This window comes from Saimiri boliviensis, chromosome 15 (genome assembly GCF_048565385.1).
Source record: "Saimiri boliviensis isolate mSaiBol1 chromosome 15, mSaiBol1.pri, whole genome shotgun sequence".
NCBI lineage: Eukaryota > Metazoa > Chordata > Mammalia > Primates > Cebidae > Saimiri > Saimiri boliviensis.
The window spans coordinates 77838209-77858830 of record NC_133463.1 but is presented as its reverse complement, the minus strand read 5'-3'; positions in this window follow the sequence as shown (position 1 = coordinate 77858830).

The window sequence follows — 20622 nt, the reverse complement described above, 5'->3', positions numbered from 1 at the left end:
TTTTTGTTGCATCTCTGCCGGGTTTCGGTATCAGGATGATGTTGGTCTCATAAAATGAGTTAGGGAGAATTCCCTCTTTTTGTATTCTTTGGAATCGTTTCAGAAGGCATGGTACAACTCCTCTTTATATTTCTTGTAGAATTTAGCTGTGAACCCATCTGGACCTGGCCTTTTTTTGGTTGGTAGACTAATTGCTGCCTCAACTTCAGCCCTTGTTGCTGGTCTATTCAGGGTTTCAACTTCTTCCTGGTTTAGGCTTGGTAGTGTGCAAGTATCCAGGAATTTATCCTTTTCTTCCAGGTTTACTGGTTTGTGTGCATAGAGTTGTTTGTAGTAATCTTTGATAGTAGTTTGTATTTCTGTGGAATCGGTGATGATATCCTCTTTATCATTTTTATTGCATCTCTTTGATTCTTCTCTTTTCTTTTTTATTAATCTGGCTAGCAGTCTATTTTGTTGACCTTTTCATAAAGCCAGCTCCTCAATTTATAGATTTTTTGAAGGTTTTTTTTTTTTAATGTCTCTATGTCCTTTAGTTCTGGTCTGATCTCACTTATTTCTTGTCTCCTGCTAGCTTTTGAGCTCTTTTGCTCTTTTTCCTCTAGCTCTTTGAATTTTGATGATAGGGTGTCCATTTTTGATGTTTCCTTGCTTCTCATGAGGGCATTATTGCTGTAAATTTCTCTCTAGACACTGCTTTAAACGTGTCCCAGAGATTCTGGTACATTGTGTCTTCATTGTTTATCTAGTCAACATTCAGGAGACAGTTGTTCAGTTTCCATGAAGTTGTGCAGTTTTAAGTTAGTTTCTTAATCTTGAGTTCTAATTTGATTGCACGGTGGTCTTAGAGACTGTTTGTTGTGTTTTCCATTCTTTTGAATTTGCTTATGAGTGATTTACTTCCAATTAGGTGTTCAATTTTAGAGTTGGTGTGATGTGGTGTGAGAGGAATGTACATTCTGTGGAGTTGGGGTGGAGAGTTCTGTGGATGTCTGTTAGGCTCACTTGGTCCAGATCTGCATTCAAATCCTGGATATCCTTGTTGATTTTCTGTCTTGTTGATCTGTCTAATATTGACTGTGGAGTGTTAAAGTCTCCCACTATTATTATTCAGGAGTCTTATTATCTTTGTAGGCCATTAAGAACTTGCTTTATGTATCTGGGTGCTCCTGTATTGCGTGCATATATATTTAGGACCATTAGTTCTTCTTGTTGCATTGATCCTTTCACCATTATGTAATGCCCTTCTTTGTCTCTTTTGATTTTTGTTGGTTTAAAGTCCGTTTTATCAGAGACTAGGATTGCAACCCCTGCTTTTTTTTTTTTTTTTGGCTCTACATTTTCTTGGTAAATCTTCTTCCATACCTTTATTTTGAGTCTATGTGTGTCTTTGCGTGTGAGATGGGTCTCCTGAATAAAGCACGCTGATCGTTCTTGACTTTTTATACAGTTTGCCAGTCTGTGTCTTTTGATTGGGGCATTCAGTCCATTTACATTTAATGTTAATATCGTTATGTGTGAATTTGATCCTGCCATTTTGTTACTGGTTAGATGTTTTGCCCTTTGGATGGCACAGTTTCTTTATTGTGTTATTGGTCTTTACCATTTGGTACTTTTTTGAAGTGGCTGGTACTGGTTGTTCATTTCCATGTTTAGTGCTTCCTTTAGGAGCTCTTGTAAAGCAGGTCTGGTGGTGACCAAATCTCTCAGCAATTGCTTGTCCATAAAGGATTTTATTTCTCCTGCATTTATGAAGCTTAGTTTGGCTGGATATGAAATTCTGGATTGAAAGTTCTTTTCTTTAAGGATGTTGAATTTTGGCCCCCACTCCCTTCTGGCTTGTAAGGCTTCTGCTGAGAGGTTCACTGAGAGTCTGATGTGCTTCCTTTGTGGGTAACCCAACCTTTCTCTCTGGCTGCCCGTAACATTTTTTCTTTCATTTCAGCCCTGGTGAATCTGATGATTATGTGCCTTGGGTTGCTCTTCTTGAGGAGTAACTTTGTGGTGTTCTCTGCATTTCCTGTATTTGAATGTTGGCCTCCTTGGCTAGGTTGGGAAGTTCTCCCATGTAATATCCTGAAGAGTGTTTTCCTGCTTGGATTCATTCTCCCCATCATCTTCTGGTACACCGATCAAGCGTAGATTAGGTCATTTCACATAATCTCATATGTCTTGGAGGCTTTGTTAATTTCTTTTCACACTTTTTTCTCTTTTCTTGCCTTCTCTTTTTGTTTCATTGAGTTGATCTTCAATCTCTGATATCCTTTCTTCTGCTTGATGAATTCAGCTATTGAAACTTGTGTATGCTTTGCGAAGTTCTTTTGCTGTGTTTTTCAACTCCATCAAGTTGTTTATGTTCTTCTCTAAGCTTGGTATTCTAGTTAGCATTTCATCTAACCTTTTTCAAGGTTTTTAGTTTCTTTGCATTGTGTTAGAACATGTTCCTTTAGCTCAGAGAAGTTTTTTATTACCCACCTTCTGAAGCCTGCTTCTGTCAATTCAGCCAATGCTTTCTCTATCCTGTTTTGTTTCCTTGCTGTTGTGGAGTTGTGTTACCTTGTTGGGAGCAAGCCTTTCTGGTCTTTGATGATTTCATCATTTTTACACTGTTTTTTTTTTTCCCCCATCTTCTTGGATTTATCTAGTTTTGATTTCAGGTAGCTGCTTGGTGAGGCAGCCTTTCCTTTGTCTGCCTGCAGAGGTGCTATTGGACTGTCACGGATTCAGTGGAGCTGCTGCGTAGATTTCCTGCATCTTTTGTTTAGTCAGGAAGAGTAGGCCCACCTCTGCAATGGCAATTACGCTTCTCCCCGCTGAGCTCCAATGTTCCTGGTCACACTCTAACTGATGTGTTGGCTGCAATACTCTCCAGTGAGAGGACTGCAGCCTGCTTGACTTTGTGTGGGAGGGATCCTCCCAGCCATATTGGCTGTTTCTCTGCTTTCAGTTCCCTTTCTTTCTGGGGACTGGGTAGCTCCGTCCCATGGGTTTTCTCAGTGTCAGTCAGTGCTTCCTACTAGATCTGTGCTGACAACCCCAGCACTGCCAGAGTTGCTACTCAACCCTGTTCAGTGAAGCTCAGTATCTCAATTGAAGTCCTAGAGGGGGAGAGCCCCTGATCCTCCGGTCAGTTGCATGCACCTCCTGTGTGGGGCAGTGCCCGACCCTGCCTCAACTTGCCCTCTTTGGTTTATATTCACTGTCCAACCAGACCCACAAAATGAACCTGGTACCTCATTTGGAACTGTGGAGACCCCTTGGCATCTGTGTCTCTCTCACTGGGAACTGCATTCTGGAGCTGTTTCTACTTGGCCATCTTGCCTGTTTTATCTTTTTCAATTAAGTCCATGATGCATATAATTTTGTACTATATAACTTTTGTTGTTACTTTATTTTAAAATGTAGATCAGTGGTTCCAGAATAACTTGCTGAAAAGACATAATTTTTAACCATTGATTCTTTTTTTGCCATTGATAAAATCAATTGACTATATACCCATAGGTCTGTTTCAACACTCTCCCCTCCATTCTATTGATGGGCATGTCTTTCTTTTGATGGTAACACACTGTGTTGATGAATGTATGTTTATAGTAACAAAAATAATGCAATTGAAATCATGTAATATTTTTATCTTTCAAAATTGTTTTGACTTATAGATCTTTTGTATTTGTAGAAAAATTTGAGAATCAGCTTGTTAATTTCTACAAAAAACGACTACAGGATTGTGATTGAGATGGTATTAAATCTGCAAGTTATTTCAGAGAGAATTGATGTCTTAATAGGAGACTTTGTATCCATAAATATGGTATACATATCCACTTTCTTAAGTTTTTGGTTCTTACAGCATGGGTACATATAGATATCGTACATATATATTATCCTATTTAATACTTTTGATGCTAATATAAATTTTATTTTTTGAAATTTTTAAGACAGCACATTGCTAGAATATAGAATTACAGATTAATTTGGCATATTGCCTATATTCTCAATTTTGTTAAATTTGCATGTTTATTTTAGTATTTTACTCTAGGTTTCTTAGAATATTCTATATAATATTATTATGTGGAATATGTTATATAAGCTTCAGCTTACCTGTAAATAGAGTTTTAATTTTTCCTTTCAATTTTTATGTCAATTACTTATTTTTCTTGGCTTATTGAATTGGCTAAGATTCCAGTACAGTGTTGAATACATGGGGCAAGAGTGAATATCTTGCCTTGTTCCTGGTCCCACAGAGAAAATATCCAGTACTTCACAATAAATATGTGTTAATTATAGATTTTATTAGATTGAGGAAGTTCCCTTTTAAGTTAGTCTTTTTTATTTTAAACATGTATTGAAGTTTTGTCAAATATCTTCATCTATTATAATAATTATACAGTAGCTCTTCTTTATTCTGTCAACATGGTGATTGATATTTCAATCTTATATCTACCTAGAATCCCTAGAATAACCTCCATTTGGCTGTGATGTATTGTGCTTTTATATATTACTGAATTCCAAATACCAATATATTAAACATTTCTGTCTTTCTGCTGTGAACCCCTCTGGACCTGGGCTTTTTTTGGGTGGTAGGCTCTTAATTGCTGCCTCAACTTCAGATCTTGTTATTGTTCTATTCAGGGTTTTGACTTCTTCCTGGTTTAGGCTTGGGAGGATGCAAGTGTCCAGGAATTTACCCATTTCTTCCAGGTTTACTCATTTATGTGCATAGAGTTGTTTAGTAGTGATGGTGATGCTGTGTCATTTAACCTTATAGAAGTTTAAATTCTACTAGTATTTCCTGTTATAGTTTCTGTCTTTGGTGTCCTGAGAAGAAAAAGACCATTACAATAGCAAAATTATGTCTTTAATAAATGTATTTTGTTCTAATTATCTAACGATTATACGTACAGATATACACACATTTTAATCTTAATTTATCTGAAATTAATTTGAAACAAAATATGTGCTAGTGTCAAAGGATCATGAGAACATCATGAACTATCTTAGATTAAAAGACAAAGCTGAATTTATTGCTCACAGTCAGGGAGAGCTATGCTGCTAAGTCAGTGTCCCCAAGCAGGAGGATGGCAGATATTACAGAGGGTGGTGGGGAAGTGTGTAGTTCAGTGGCTGGAGGATTTCTAGGGATGTGAGTATTCTGGATCTGTAGAAAAGGGGTTGTGTGGAACTGCTGTTGATTGATTGACATTCAGAGGTGTGTTTCTTAGAGCGAGTCAATTCCTGATAAGCTGTTTTCCCCAAATAAGAGTCACTGATTGGTTGGCTTGTAAAAGCAGGTTCACTAAGAGGAATTGTTGATTCACTGAAGAAGTTTAAAAGCAGTTCTGGTAGTTACCTGTTACTATGGCTGTAGAAAAATCAGTTTTGTCCTAGAATTATGGGCACTTTTACGATTCTCAGTGGGAATGAATTTTTTCCCCAAGTGCTATGAATGGAAGAGAAGATTTTGATTATGTTTTAATATGTTTATTTTCCTGAAATGTGATTTTCTTGAAAGAAGAAACCTTATTTCCTCTTTTCCTTACTCTCAGAGTTGAATAGAGGGCTGGAACATAAAAATGTTTAATAAGGTGAGTTATGGGAGCCAGCCTCTCAAGTCCTAGCCCAGGCTATAGCCATAAATGACCATTTAAGTGACAACGTATTCATGTGCTCTTTGAATTTTGGCACAGGGAATATCTTTAAAGATTATCAACAACCACTTTTTCACATCCCCAGTGACACTCATGTTCATATTCTAGAAGGCAGGCAAAATTGATAAAAATCAGAAACATTAATAATGTTTTATATTATTATGACAGTTAATATTATTTAGTATTTGCTATGTCAGCCAATATTATGTCCTTTATGTGGGCTACTTCATGGAATCTTAACATAATTCTTTGAAGTAACTGTTATTATTACCTTCATTTTACAGGTAAGGAAATCGAGGTTCAGAAACATAATTGATGAGTTACAGGAGGGTTGGGGCGAGGAAAGGATGAAACCAGTATTCATTTCATATGCATAACATAATAAAAGTTTTCAAAATATGCAGACCTATTTTTTCAGATTGGATTATTTCATAATGACCTTCTATAATTGAGAGGAGAATGATTTTAGAGAAGACCAGGGATCTGTTTTTTGGCACTATGTATTTGTCACTGATACATCCATCACCTAATTTAGTCTTCACAGAAGCTCTGTTAGGTGGCTGTTATTACCTTTTATCTTTTATAAATGTGAAATCCAATGCCCAGGGAAATCTAATTGTCAAAAGTCACACAGTTAGTAAATGGCTGAGACAGACTTTTAAACACTGATGTGATGCTGTTTAATTTCAGTGACCAGATGATGTCCACTCCTCTTCTTCCTATGCCTAAAAAAGGTGACCCGGTTATACTCCAGTTTTTGATAAGCTGACTTTATAAGCTGTATTCATTATGAGAATTATAGAATTGTATCCAAAAATGTTATTCTCTTCCTTTTCAGAAATTTAACCTGTAATCTGAGTTTGGCTAATTCGTGAAAGATTTGTGACTAATCAAAAGTCCATTTCTGTGCAAACGGATCCCTCATATTGCTGCTTTGATCCCTATGAAGAGAGTAATGGTTTTTTCAATTCATGTTACATTATTTTCTAATTCACTTATGGTCTTAAGGGTAATTAATCACTGAATCTGAGAAAGGTGTGATGAGCTTCCATGAGTAGTCTGAGCTAAGGAGAATGGGAGCAATGCCATCATGTCACAGAGCTAGAATGGGAGAAGAAAAAGAGAGTCTCATCGCTCAGAGAGGTTCCACATTTTCTTCTCTTTCTTTCTTTCTTTCTTTCTTTCTTTCTTTCTTTCTTTCTTTCTTTCTTTCTTTCTTTCTTTCTTTCTTTCTTTCTTTCTTTCTTTCTTTTGATGCAGTCTTGCTCTGTCATCAGGCTGGAGCACAGTGCACCATCTCTGCTCACTGCAACTTCCGCCTCCTGAGTTCAAGTAATTCTCCTGCCTCAGCCTCCTGAGTAGCTGGGACTACAGGCACGTACCACCACACCCAGCTAATTTTTGTATTTTTAGTAGAGACAGGGTTTCACCACATTGGCCAGGATGGTCTTTATCTCTTAACCTCATGATCTGCCTGTCTCAACCTGGCTGGTCTCCACATTTTCTCTTCAATCCTTTGAGTAATTTCCAATTCACTCTTTCTTGATGACAGTAGAGTTTATTCCAATAAATGTAGTATTTTTCCAGATGGCACTGTGCCATGAAACCGACACTAAAAGGTAGTACCAATTACCTTTAATATAATGTGTTTAACTGATTTCAGATAAAAAGATTTTACTCTGTGACACCTATGCTTTGTGGGATTTAAATTACTCTGGCAAGACTAAATAAGTTTTATTCTTATGAGGTCTTTTAGAACCACAGTGATAGTTAAGTTTAGGAGAACAAATAAGTGAAAATATCTTCAGAGGTAAACATAGGCTGTCTATTTAAATATTATTACAGAATAACTTTTGTTTTCCATTAAGACTGTACCACCCAGAATGAACAAACTCAACAAATGTTTGTTGAATGAATGAAACATGTACCTTAGAACCTAAAGTACAATAAAAAAAGAATGAAACAGTGACAGTAAGGTACTCTTGGTTCTTTTCCTGGTTCAGGGAGGTCTCTTCACTTGTACAGATACTTGGTGCTTTCATCTAAAAAAAGAAATGGTTGATTAACATTTATTTATTATCTATTAATATTGCTACCATTTGTCAAGCATTTCTGGATAAAGGAAAACAAAGATGAATAGAACGAATTTCCTGCTCATAGGTCTTAGAGTTTAGTTATAGGGAGAGACATATAAGCAAGTGAAGAACTGACATAGGAATTTCTCTGGTGGACATGTAAACACGTTGCAAAGTAAAGGAGTTGCCTCATTGCCAGAGAACCAGGTCAGACAATCTTCCTAAAGGAAGTGATATTTGAGTTAACTATTACAAGAAGAGATAAAATACAAAGGTTCTTCAAGACATTGATGGACACTGAAATTAAGGAGAACTATGAGAATGTGTAAGGAGCAAAAAGGAAAAAGAGAAGGGTTTGGGGTAAAAGAAGAGCTTTCTAGAATGTCGGTAAAAGATGCCATCTATCTATCATAGGTGAGTCATTCATATTTATAGAGGGCCAATATTTGTGAGTCATTCTGCTAAGCATGAGTGATCCTAAAAATTAAAGGTATACAGTTGGTCTGTGCTCTTACAAACCTTCTCATATTTCCGGATGGAGAACAACAAATTAAGCAAGTAATTCCATTAGCCCATGCTGAAAACCATGGTGGGAAGTACAAGGTGCTTTGGGAACATGTAGCCCAGAGAATTCACCTAATGGGATGGAGAGGAGGGGACACTTAAAGGTAAAAGGGGCCAGGTACAGTGGCTCATGCCTGTAATCCTAGCACTTTGAGAGGCCGAGGAGGATAAATCACCTGAGGTTCGGAGTTTGAGACCAGCCTGGCCAACATGGTGAAACCATGTCTGTACTAAAAATACCAAAAAAAAAAAAAAAAAAAAAAAAAAAAGCCAGGCATGGTGGTGGCCACCTGTAATCCCAGCTACTCAGGAGGCTGAAGCAGGAGAATCGCTTGATCCCGGGAGGCAGAGGTTGAGTGAGCTAACATTGTGCCACTGTACTCCAGCCTGGGCTAGAAGAGCAAGACTCAGTCTCAAAAAAATATAAAATATGATATAGTATAATATAAAAAATATATAAAAGGTAAAGGCTGAGACCTGAGGGTGAGTAGGAGTCAGCCAGGCAGAAGTGGCAGCATAAAGTGAGAGAAAGTGTGTATGTTCAAGAAACTGGAAGATCATTCTATGAAATCTTAGGCTTTGTTTTTTCAGGAACAGTTTTTTGTTTTTTTTTCTCTCTAAACTTTGAAGTTCATGTGCAGGTTTGTTGCAGCACTATTCACAATAGCAAAGACATGAAATCTTAGATGTTAAAGCAAAGCGTGAGAAAAATGAGGCTAAGGAGATAAACTAGTCAGATCATAAAAGGTATTATTAGCCACACACTTAGTCATAGTCAGCTTTACTGCAAAGAGCTATAGATGCCAAGGAAGCCATTTAATGGCATAGAGTAGGGAGAGAAAATAATTTTGCACTTTCATCTTCCAGAGTGGCTGCATTTTTGTGTGTAGTTTCAGGAACTAAATTGTAGAGGAGGTTACAGGACACAGATTTTGGCCTTGGAGGATCAGGAACCTTAGTGTCACTACCATATTGGGATTGAAATAACTTTCCCACTTTCAAAATGCCTTTACATTCGTGATCTCTTGCAGTTCTGTGAGAAAGTCAAGCGAGAGCATTAGTACCCATTGGATTGATGAAGTTGCGTTTCTGGCTGATTCAGACACATGGCCGTAATTAAGTGCTGTGCTGGTTTTGTAGTTGAGGTATCCCCGGACCTCTGGTATTATGCTGTGGTGCATTGCCTTCTCCACTGCATTTGCTGTGTGGGTTTTCAAAGGCTCATGCAAAGCCAAGTATTTCCATGAAAAATGGATTCTTTTCTTTATAGCAGCCCTCAAAAATGACATGATCTCTCATCTCTGACTGCCCAGGCTTTTCTTAATAATACATCCACTACATCACCAATTACAATTTGGGGAGTGGGCAGCCTCACTAGGTAGTGTGATGTAAGGGGCTCTGAGAAGGTGGCACTATCCTCAGGAATCTTTCCATAATTATGAAACATTTTGCCTTTACATCTTTACTTGTTTGAATGATAGTAGCAATGTCTACAAAACGAGTCATATCATCAGCTTGTTGGCCCTACCATCCAAACTGGGGATGTTTGCTTCACCCATGTCAGGATCTAGAAGATCAAAGACTTGCAAACAATTACAGTTATTACAGTTTTAAAAATGAGAGAGCTGGGAAGAATTGTAGTCATCTTATTGTTTGATTTCCCTCTTTTATAGCTAAAGGAATTAAAGGTCTGAGGAAAAAGAAGTGACATATATTACCGGACCTGGGTAATGACTATGTCCCTGGTGCTCCAGCTCTCAGACATGATTGTTCCCGATACCATGCTAGGCTTATTGTATCAACCAGCACTTAGTATGTGGCAGGCACTGTCCTAAGTGCCTAAGATATATGAAATCATTAAATTCTCATAACAACATAAAGAGGGAGATACTATTATTACTTTATACATAATGTAAAAAAAAAAAAAAAGAATCCCAAACAAACAAATACCAAAAAAAAATCATTGAGTTTCTGAAACCTGCAGAGCAGGCAAATGTCAGATCTGGGATATGACCCTGAGCAGGTTGCCTCCGCAGGCCAGGCTCTGAACTACTACAGCAGAGTAGAACTACTTGAGAGTAGAGGTCAGACATGTATTTTGGGGGCAGAGAAGACTACACGAAGTATGAGAACATGAGAAATAAAAGAAGTGTCCAAAGCACAGCCCAGGGATGACTTTATAATTTTGTAAAGAGGTACTGTTTTGTCAATACATTTGAGTGACCAAGAGCACTTTGGTACTTGATACATTCCTGCTTGTGCCTTGGAGGAAGAGAAAAGCTCATACATTGATCACAGGACTAACCATAAACTGAATGTGTGCCACGGTTGCTGGAAAATTAAAGCATGCTTAGGCAAAATTATTATAATAGAGCTGGAATGTGTGGATTAAGGCAGGTGACAATTTCAATCACTTTCTCTGGGCTACACCACATGAGATGTGTTGTTTCAAGTGTAGGATGTCTTATTTCCAAGTTTGTGTTGGTCAAGTGGCACCACTTTGAGAAGCCTAAGCAATATGAGAGCAAGAGGGTGTGATCTGAGATCTATACCGATCAGGAATAGGGAAGAAATTGTGAATGTTTATCATGGAAACAGGAAGACTTAGAAGTGAGGCTCATTACACATTCCTGAAGAACAGTTGCTCAGTCAAAGAATAAATGCTTCCTGGCTTGCTCCAAAAGGAACTAAGGTGTCATATTTCACTCTCATAATTGGAGCTATTACAAGAAAATAGAATAGGATGAATCTTCATCCTCAGTGAGGCAGTAAGTTTCATATCTGTTGGTAGACTCAGCCTGAGTTAGATAAAAATCTCCCAGGAATTATTTCAGGGGCTGGGGAATGGTGAGACAGGGGAGATAAAGTACACTTGGCCTACATGATTGTCAGCATCTGTGAAATTTTCAGTCTGGGAAATATTTTGCAAATGTGATCTGTTCAAAATTTTTTCTCAGTTATTGAGTGTGTATTCCTGTAAACCAAATATGCCTAACATAGGGGAGCTTTGCTTTCCAGCATGGAAACCATGATGCCTAGCTTCATATGATGCAGATAATAACCACCACTTACTTCTAGACACAAGGCAGCTTCTGTAGATTATTGGGTTTCACTTTTGTGGGTGACAACAAAGAAAGGAAGGAAGAAAAACTAGCATAAAGCAAAATGATGTGGTGGCAACTAATGGAATTATTTTTCTGCTGCTCTGGTGTCTTGGGAGTAGAAGCATATCTTGTCAATAGTGAATAGAAGCAGACATGAATGATTATTATGGTCTCTGCCTCATAATTTCTGTGTCACCAAGACGTGCTCTGTTTATTGCTGCACTTAGAAAGCTTTGGAGTATTAGCCACATAAAGTCTCTCTCCATGGATTCTATTACCACACTCTTCAGTTGTTCCAGGAAACCATGACTGTGGAATCACATTTCTGGGGAGAAACAGCTCTCAGCCTTGGCTCTTTCTGGCTGTACAGCCCACTGGGAAAAATTTGTTGTAGATCATTAAAGCAAGAATGATCCCCGGAGACACTCTGCTTTATCTCCCCATCCCCTCACTGCACTTTTGAAGGATTAAAACCCAGGGAGGGAGTAGACGTGGTCAAAATCATAGAGCACATTATAGATTTCGATTTCCAATTGCATATCCCAGTTCAGTGAACTTGCTATTGTGGGATCCAACCAACCTCCTTTCCTTGAGTCCAGATGCTCGAGTGGAGTGAAGGAATTAGGGGTGATAGTTTAAATGATGGACCAGTTTTGTGAAGCATGGGATGCCTCAGTTTCCAATGGATGAAAATGACAAAGGTATGCTGGAAATTTAAACATAAAACACAGAGTAAACATGATTCAGATTCTGTGAAGGCTCCTCGAGGGCACTCTGGCATCTAATGTTCTCTCTCATTGTAAGGAAGACAAAAGTTCTTCCCAAAGTGAGCACACTGATCCTCAGTTTCCTATTCTGTAGAAATGGGACCTGCCTTACAGGACTGTTGTTGGATAAAATGAGCTTGGATATATAATACCTGACCCTGCTGCTGGTACAGGAGGCCCTTCATGCCCTCTCTTCTTCCATTTTTACTGAGAGATGAAGAACAGTATTTCCAAGGACTGGTCATGGTATTCTGCTCTCTGCACAATGGTGAGGATGGAGCTGAGGCAGGATTTTGGGGAGATGGAGAGCAACCTCTGATTCTAATCTCATCATTAAGATTTTAAAATCTCCCAAAGGACAAGAATCAAATAAAATTCTTTCCCTTACAGTGGCTCCCCATGGCACTTATAATTAAAGTCAAAATCCTAATGTACAGGACCCAGAAGGCCTTCTGTCTTCAGAACCCTCATCACCTCTCTCCTCTTGCGCTTCTCTTTCTCTGCTACTCTTGCTGCATGGAATGAGAACAAAGACAGTGCTCAAGAAGTATTTGTTAAATGAGCTATCTTCACAATCCCTATGTGGGCTAGATTAGCAGTAGTGGAATAGTTCATTAAAGCTTAAATTCTTTAGATTATTTATATACCTGATAAATTCTTCAACAGTTAAAAAAGTCCAAAACATGGTAGCACCCAATGAAGGCAGGGCTTGTTGATATTAATACACTAATATGCTGCTGATGGGTATGCAACTAGTGATTTTTTGTGATTGCAATGGGCAATATATGTTAAAACCCATAAGAAAGATAAACTCCTTTCCTCTAGTAATATTATTCACAACAAGGAGACAAGGCTTCCTTAACTCCTCAGTAGTTATTTAAAATTTAAGGTGTTCATTTGAGACTTCAAGTCTATTTTCCAAAGACATTGGCAAGCAGAAAAAAATGACAGAATCTGTAGTATCTTTATCTTTTTTTAAAAAATGATCATTTATCTTGGCCACAATTCCTTGTGGAGCTTTCATCTAATTCAACTGTATTTCTCATAGTATCACAAGCCAATGGCTAAATGAGTTGCCTTTATTGCACTGGAATCCAGCTTTAGCATGTTTCCAGTATCTGGTGAAAATATCCATTCACATAAACAGAAACTCCATAATGGCTACATGTGGAAGTTCTGAGGTAATGTCTCCTTTCTCTAAAAGGCTTCAGTTTAGAATTTTCCAGAGTGATCCATGAAGCAGCTGGTTTTATGCCTGAGATTCTCCATTCCCATTGGGTCAGATAAACTGAGTGAGAGCAGGCAGGGGTGATGGTGAGTGGCTGCCATATTCCAATCAGTGCAAGATTTCTCTTTTCTGGTTCACAAAAGAGTTCCTAATCACATATGGGAAAGAAAATAGATGTGCATTAGGTTAAGTGGGTGAGAAAGAAAAAAAAGCAGAATAGTGATTTTTGACTGACTACATTGTGCCAGATCTATACATACAGCTTTTAATATCACATTGCAATCTGAAAAAGCCATGTGACTTCTCAGATACCATTATCCAAGCTGAAAAATGTAAGAAAAGCAAGAGCTTTGTGATGATTAATTTTACATGTCAGCTTGACTGGGTTTAAGGGCTACTCACATTTACCAACCAATGCTGGTCAAGCTTTAGCTCTGTGTGTGCCCATGAAGGTATTTGCAGAAGAGACTGAGGTCTGCGTCAGTGGAAGGAGTAAGAACGATCTGTCCTCACCAATGTGGGTAGATGTCATCTAATTCATTGAGGGCCCGGATAGAACTAAAAGGCAGACGAAGATGAAGTCACTCTTCTCTCTGGAGCTGAGACTTTTAGTTTTCTGACCTTGGACATCAAGACTCCAGGTTTTTGGGCCTTCAGACGTGGAAACTTACACCTGCAGCACCCCCATGTTCTTGGGCCTTTGGTCTTGAACTGAGACTTACACCATTGGCACTGCTGGTTCTCAGGTCTTTAAATTCAGACTTAATTATACCACCAGCTTCTCTGGTTCTCCAGCTTGCTGGAGCACATATGGCAGAACTTCTCAGATGTGGTCCAATTCTCATATGTGATCCAATTCCCACAGTGACCTCCCTCTTCTCTCTCTCTCTCTGTCCTCTCTCTCTCTCTCTCTCCCTCTCTCTCTCTCTCTCTCTCTCTCTCTCTCTTTCTTATTGGTTCTGTTTCTCTGGAGGAACCGGATTAATGCAACTCGTAATAAAAAACAAGATCACTCAGCAAGCCAATGACAGAGCCCATCATCCTGCTAAGAAGGCAGTTTATAATAGTGATATGCTGTGCAAGTCCCAGGAAAATGCTTTTGGCATCAAACCAAATATAGAATAGGGTGAATAGATAGCAAATGAGATGTTTTATTGAAGATCAAGCTAGTTCATGTGAATAATTTCATCCTATCGTTTTTATGTTGCTCCCATTTAGATATCATTAATCCACTCAGCTGAAACTCTTGATTTCTGAATGTCTTAATCTCCAACTTCCTGGATTTTTTTTTTTTTTTGTCACTTGAAGCTTCTTTTGCTTAATTATGCATCAGGCAGGTTGGAAGTGTTAGAGAAATGAAATTGGGAGCCTCCCAACCAATGACTGATGGGAATTGGGGGCTAAATACTCCAGCTCCATCCTCCAGAGTAAGAGGACTCTGAGGTGTGAGTTCTATTCTGACTGTCAAGAGTTCTATAAAGACTATCAGGGATTAGGTTTTATGTTACCACAGTCATAATAAGCACACTCTATAAAAGCTGCCTTCCTTCTTTAAAAATGTTCCCACTTTCCTACAAGTGTTTGCTGGTATCATCTCTCAAACAAAATACTTCCCCTCAAATCTTTTGTCTCAGGGCCTGCTTTTGGGAGAACACAATCAAAGACAATTTCACTTGGTGGGAGGTGTTACTCAGGTACAGAACATGCTTGGAGCCTGTGAGCTCATTATGACTGCCTATCACCTTCATAAATATGACTCCCAATTTATAAATCTATATATTGAGAACCAAAAGATGTCTTTTATAATACCACATCTTAAGATAGACAAGAGTTTGGTAAATGACAGACCATGGGCCAAATCTGGCTTCCTACTGCTTTTATGTTCTGCATCCCGCAAGCTAAGAATCATTTTTACATTTAAAAATGCCTATAATTACGCTAAGATATAGAAATTGTTACATAAGTTATTTAAGTCATTTAAATTGTTACATGAGTTATTATATAAGTATCCTAAACGTTTGGTCCATAAAGCCTAAAGAAAGTTTTTACTATCTGGTTTTTACAGAAAGTTTGCCAACCCCTGAACTAGTCAATAGCCCTTGGATGTCCCAGCAGTCTCTTAAATTCCACATTTATATTAACCATGCCAATCATGAGGTCTGACCCACCAAAAGTCATGAGACCAGAGGGACTTATCCAATGGGTGCCAACTTATACAATATAAGCAACCCATGCTGTATCCCATCCTGAAAACGTGGCCGAGCCCAATCAGTTGTTTTCTCTTTGGAATTTTAAATAGGCAACATGGAGGAAATAAGACAGCAGGAGACACTAGAGTTTAAAAAAAGAAAGTATAGAAAAAAGTCATGAAATAGAATCAAGTTTGGGGATATATGGGATGGAAAGACAGATGGCCCTGGGGTGCAAAATCGGAATTATGAGGGAGCAAGACAAGGAAATGTTCTGAGGAATCCAAAACCTTGACACTAAAGGGCAAGTAGCTCTGAGGTGGGGAATAGACATATAAAGATTGCAATTCAGATATTCTGACTCAAACAACTCTTTTGCATACTATAAATCGCCTGAGGACAGTCATGACTTAGTCTTCATTGTAATCCTGGAACTACGTATTATTCAAATGAATCAAATAAAAATTGATTAACATTCATTCATTAAATTAGGGCTCTTGCTTTTCATCTCATGCTCCAAATGGAATATCTTTTAATTGACTTTTGTTGCCATTTAATTTGTATGTTGTTAGTTGCTCTTAATGAGTTTGCACCTTGACTTTCCAATAGAATTAGAAGACCCACAGGCTAGAAACAGTGATGAAAACAGTTTCATACCATTCTTTTCACACATTCTAGTGTAGTCATAAATACTCTGGATGAATAGTAGCTGAGTGACTCATCCATATATTATTTTTTTTTTCTTTTGCTCTTCAAGAAGGCATGCAGAGTATATTTACATCAGAACAATCTCTTCAGTGGAGTGGAGGAGGAGCTTTCACTTTTACATCTGTAATTCTCTGCCTCCATAAGTTCTACCCAAAGACCTTATCCATCTACAGTGTTCGGTAACTTTGTTCATCATTTTCCTTCTCCCTGGTGAACTGTTTTCATGTTTCAAGTTTCATAAATTTTCTCTGGGACAGTTTTTGGACAATGTTACTCACTTTGATTCCCAGCAGGATCATCTTTAAAATGTTCTATCATCTTATGAAAGAATAGATCATGGATCAGCCAGGGGTAAAATGTTTTGTTTTGGGGAATCATACATACAACAATAATTTTTAATGTAACAGGTACTTGTATTGCTAGACATGTACCACCTAAAAGTGATTTATCTTTAGACAACACCATTATCAAATGTTTTAGTGTTGTGATCCCACAATATTCTGGGAGCAAAAGCGGTGTGGTAGAATATTTGTGAAATGCTGTCAGGAAGCAGAGCTAATCCACAAGAAAACTCACACATATTGGGCCATCACTTGGAGGTATGTGAACTTTTCTATTAGTCTTTCTAGTTTCTGCAGTTTCTGCAAGACTTGGCTTTGCATATACCGGGGAATGTCACTGCTCCCTGTGCTCAAGCTGGTTGTCTCCAACTTATTTAGTCAGATGGCCCTGGGGCATATCCAATAAGAAGCCAACCGCAAAAATGAGCAGTTGCTGTTTATAAAATCCACACATTGTTATATAATCCAGATGACGGCACAAGTGGGAAATGCTGCTAATATTCAGCTTTAACCACAATCTTAACACTTGCAGAAAGCAAATGTGTGGCTAGGGTGTCTAGTTTTGCATAAGGCAAAGTCCTGGTAGAAATAGAAACTTTATGAGCTAGGTCTATTATGCTGAAATTTTATTGTGCTAGTTACATACTGAGGCAACAGGGAGCAGAGAATTGGACCAGTGTGAAGAGCCAAAGTCAGTTTTCCGCAAAGCCCTTGGTTGGTTCTGCCATCCTTCAGCGTTCGGTATTTAGCTGTGTGCTTATTATGGCATAGTTTCCGTTTCTAAATGTGACGCTGGATACATCTGCCATTGAATCATTCACAGAGCTAACTTTACCTCTCAAGGAACATATCACCATAGCTAAAAAGGCCATTTAAATATGGCAGGGAAAATAACCAAAATAAAATGCATTAAAAACTAAAATAACCATACATCTTTGGCTTTGTTAATTTACAAAGTTTCATTCTACCACTACCTCTTTGTATTTATCCGTAGTCTATGCAATTTTATCAGATGCAAATATAACTAATAGTGAGGGATTTTTTCCCCATAAAACAAGAAGGTGCTAGTTCAGTAGGACTAGTTTAGTGGCTCAATTATGTCAAGGTTCAACTATGATTTACTTGGTTTTTCTTTAATGGGCTCAGGTTGTACCTATACCTCCAGCCATCACTGCTATATTTGGGTTCAGAGAGTGGAAAAGGAGAACCATGATTCTAAATATCTGAAGATGTCTTCAGATATTTTCTAGACTAAAACTTAAACCACACTAACATAGTGGCAAGGAAAATAGAGCATTTGATGATAATGATTGGCTTGGACAACAGTTAATTATCTAAGAGTGGGCATATTCATATTCAGAACAAAATCCAGGTTCCGTTGGCAAAGAAGAAAGGTGTTCTGTACCCTAGGTAGGTGTGTGACAATGTCTGCAAAATCATCCTTTGGGGACACTCAAGGCTCTTCTGTAATCCCACTGCTTTCCCCATCTTGGCTTTTTCTTTTTGCTCTTGTTTGTCTGACCCGTCAAAATAATTTCTTAGTGAATTTAAAAATAATATCCAAGCCAAGAAGTTAATACAGAACTAATTATTATAAAAATTATACAAATTTAAGAGTGGAAGAAGAATGCAAAAAACCCCAAATGACTTTAAAAGCAGGCGCTTTGGAGTCAGGTGGAGTCATTTTTGAATCCTGTCTCAGTCATTGTTTCCTACTACAAGTGTCATTTAAATTTAGCTTCCTGAAAATGCAGTTTTACTGCAAAATGCAAATGAAAGCAATAATAAAAATGCAAATGAAAGCAATAATAAAAATGTTCAAATCAGAAAGCAGTTTTTAGGATTAAACCCTTGTCAAATGCTTGTCAAAGTGCCTAATCCATGGTAAAGCATAAATGTTAGCTATATGAAACAGTCATTGGTTAAAACTTGAAGACTATTTTGATGTCACTGTTTTATATAAATTTTTCAAAACGTGTAAGATTACATGTGTTGATTTGGGACTCTACTAAATGTTTAGGATTGTTATGGTTCAAATAAATGTATTAGTATGTTGATTTAACCCCTGCTGGGAATGATAGATGCAGACTTTGAGTTAGGTGTTGGTGACTCAAAGATGAAGTGGTTGATGAGTTTAATAGCTTGGAAAATTTACATGTAAATAAATAAATGCATACATATACACATAAGTTGATACATTCAGATGTTCATCACGTTGGGGTTGTTCAATGGGAAGTGAGACAGGAAGTTCAGTTCTGTTTAAAATCTGATTTCATACTTAGATTTGCTGCATGGATGAATGTCAGAGAAACAGTTGGAATATGTACCTGGCACAGAATAACCAGTTGAAAAATACTGCCTCCCTATTTTTTCTGCCTTATTTTTCTGGTTGCAAATGTTTAATCTCCATGTAATTAATATTGGTGTCATAAAATAATATAATATTGGACTGAGAAGATAATAACCAATGTCAAAGCCATTTATATAAGGAACTAATAAAAGTATTTCATTATCAAATAAAGATAAATAACAAATAACTATAATAAGTAATATAATAAAAATAACTGATATTTATGAAGGGAATGGACCAGTACTGTGAAAAATTCTTTACATGCTGATTTCATTGAATACTGACATCCACCACATAAGATGAGTTCTATAAATCTTCCATTTTAGAAGTGAGAAAACCAATATAGAGAAGACATATATAATTTTTCCAAGGTTACAAATACAGGAAATATTGTAACTTGTAGCAAATCCAGGTTTAAGCCCACTCTAGCCTCCAAGCTCTTATCGTCAATGATGTTATGCTGCTTCTTGTCATTGATTACTAATTACTTCACATACTGTTTGCTCAATAAGTCAACTCACAAAATGAAACCTAAGTGGAGAGTTTCTAATGGAAGATGCTCCTTCCTGCTCACTATTTTACTAAAGCTTTGGGACCATCACATGTTGCCTTTGTTTTTACAAGACTCAAGAGATCAGACACAAATGAGCATTTCTCTAATGAGATCATCTAGTTTCAAAGGCAGACTCTGTTCTCCTGCTTATATTTTAGCTTCCCATTTTAATTCCAAAATATAAGGTGCTCTTATTATTTGAAAATATGAAAAAATTAGATTTAAAGCCAGAGAAATATGTCCTGCACATTGTTCAACACTTTTTGGGACTTACCAATCTCTCAGTGCTTTCGTGTTCACATTCCTTAAAATATCCAGTAATTGTGATGTTCATTCATTCATCTGAAGGAAAAGGAGAGGACTAATTAGGATGGCAACATAAATGATCTTCTATTTTCATCAACTGTTCTTCCCTAAAGTGTAGCCAATTTCCATTAACTGGAGGAAAAATTAAGAAAAATTTTTTTGAGAAATTTGTGATGCTGCTAGGCAACCCATAATTTGGTGCTTACAATCTACAAAATTAAGAGGTTATAAAGTTAAATATGGCTCTACCAAGCTCACCAGGTAGATAGCCCCCTACTCCAAAAATCCATTAGGTTTTACCATGAGCACCTAAAATTCCACACATCCAAAACAAAAGCCATCACCTTCTACCTCTTTCTCCATCCCCCAAACAAATGGACTGTTTCTCTGGAAAATTCTTCTCCTTTATTGACATTTTTATCCATCCCATTTCCCAACTCAGATATCTGAAAGTTGATTCTGGCTCTGTTTTACCTCACATTCTGCATCTAACCATGTCTGAAAAAAATATATAAAATTAACGATTCTCAAATATCTGTTCTGGTCATCTATCTGGCTCTACTACCTTCAGACTACCAACTTTTATCAACTTCCCTTGAATTATTGGAATGACCTATTGTCTTCAGTGACAAGTGTCACTCCTCAAGTTATTCTCCAAGCTCCAGCAAATAATCTTTGTTTAAACAAGGCTGATATCATTGTTTTTCTTCTTACCAATCTTCTGAAATTTCCTTTGACTTTAAGAAGAATTCCATTTTTTTTTTTAGATGATTCCACTCTGGAGAGGACTTAGTC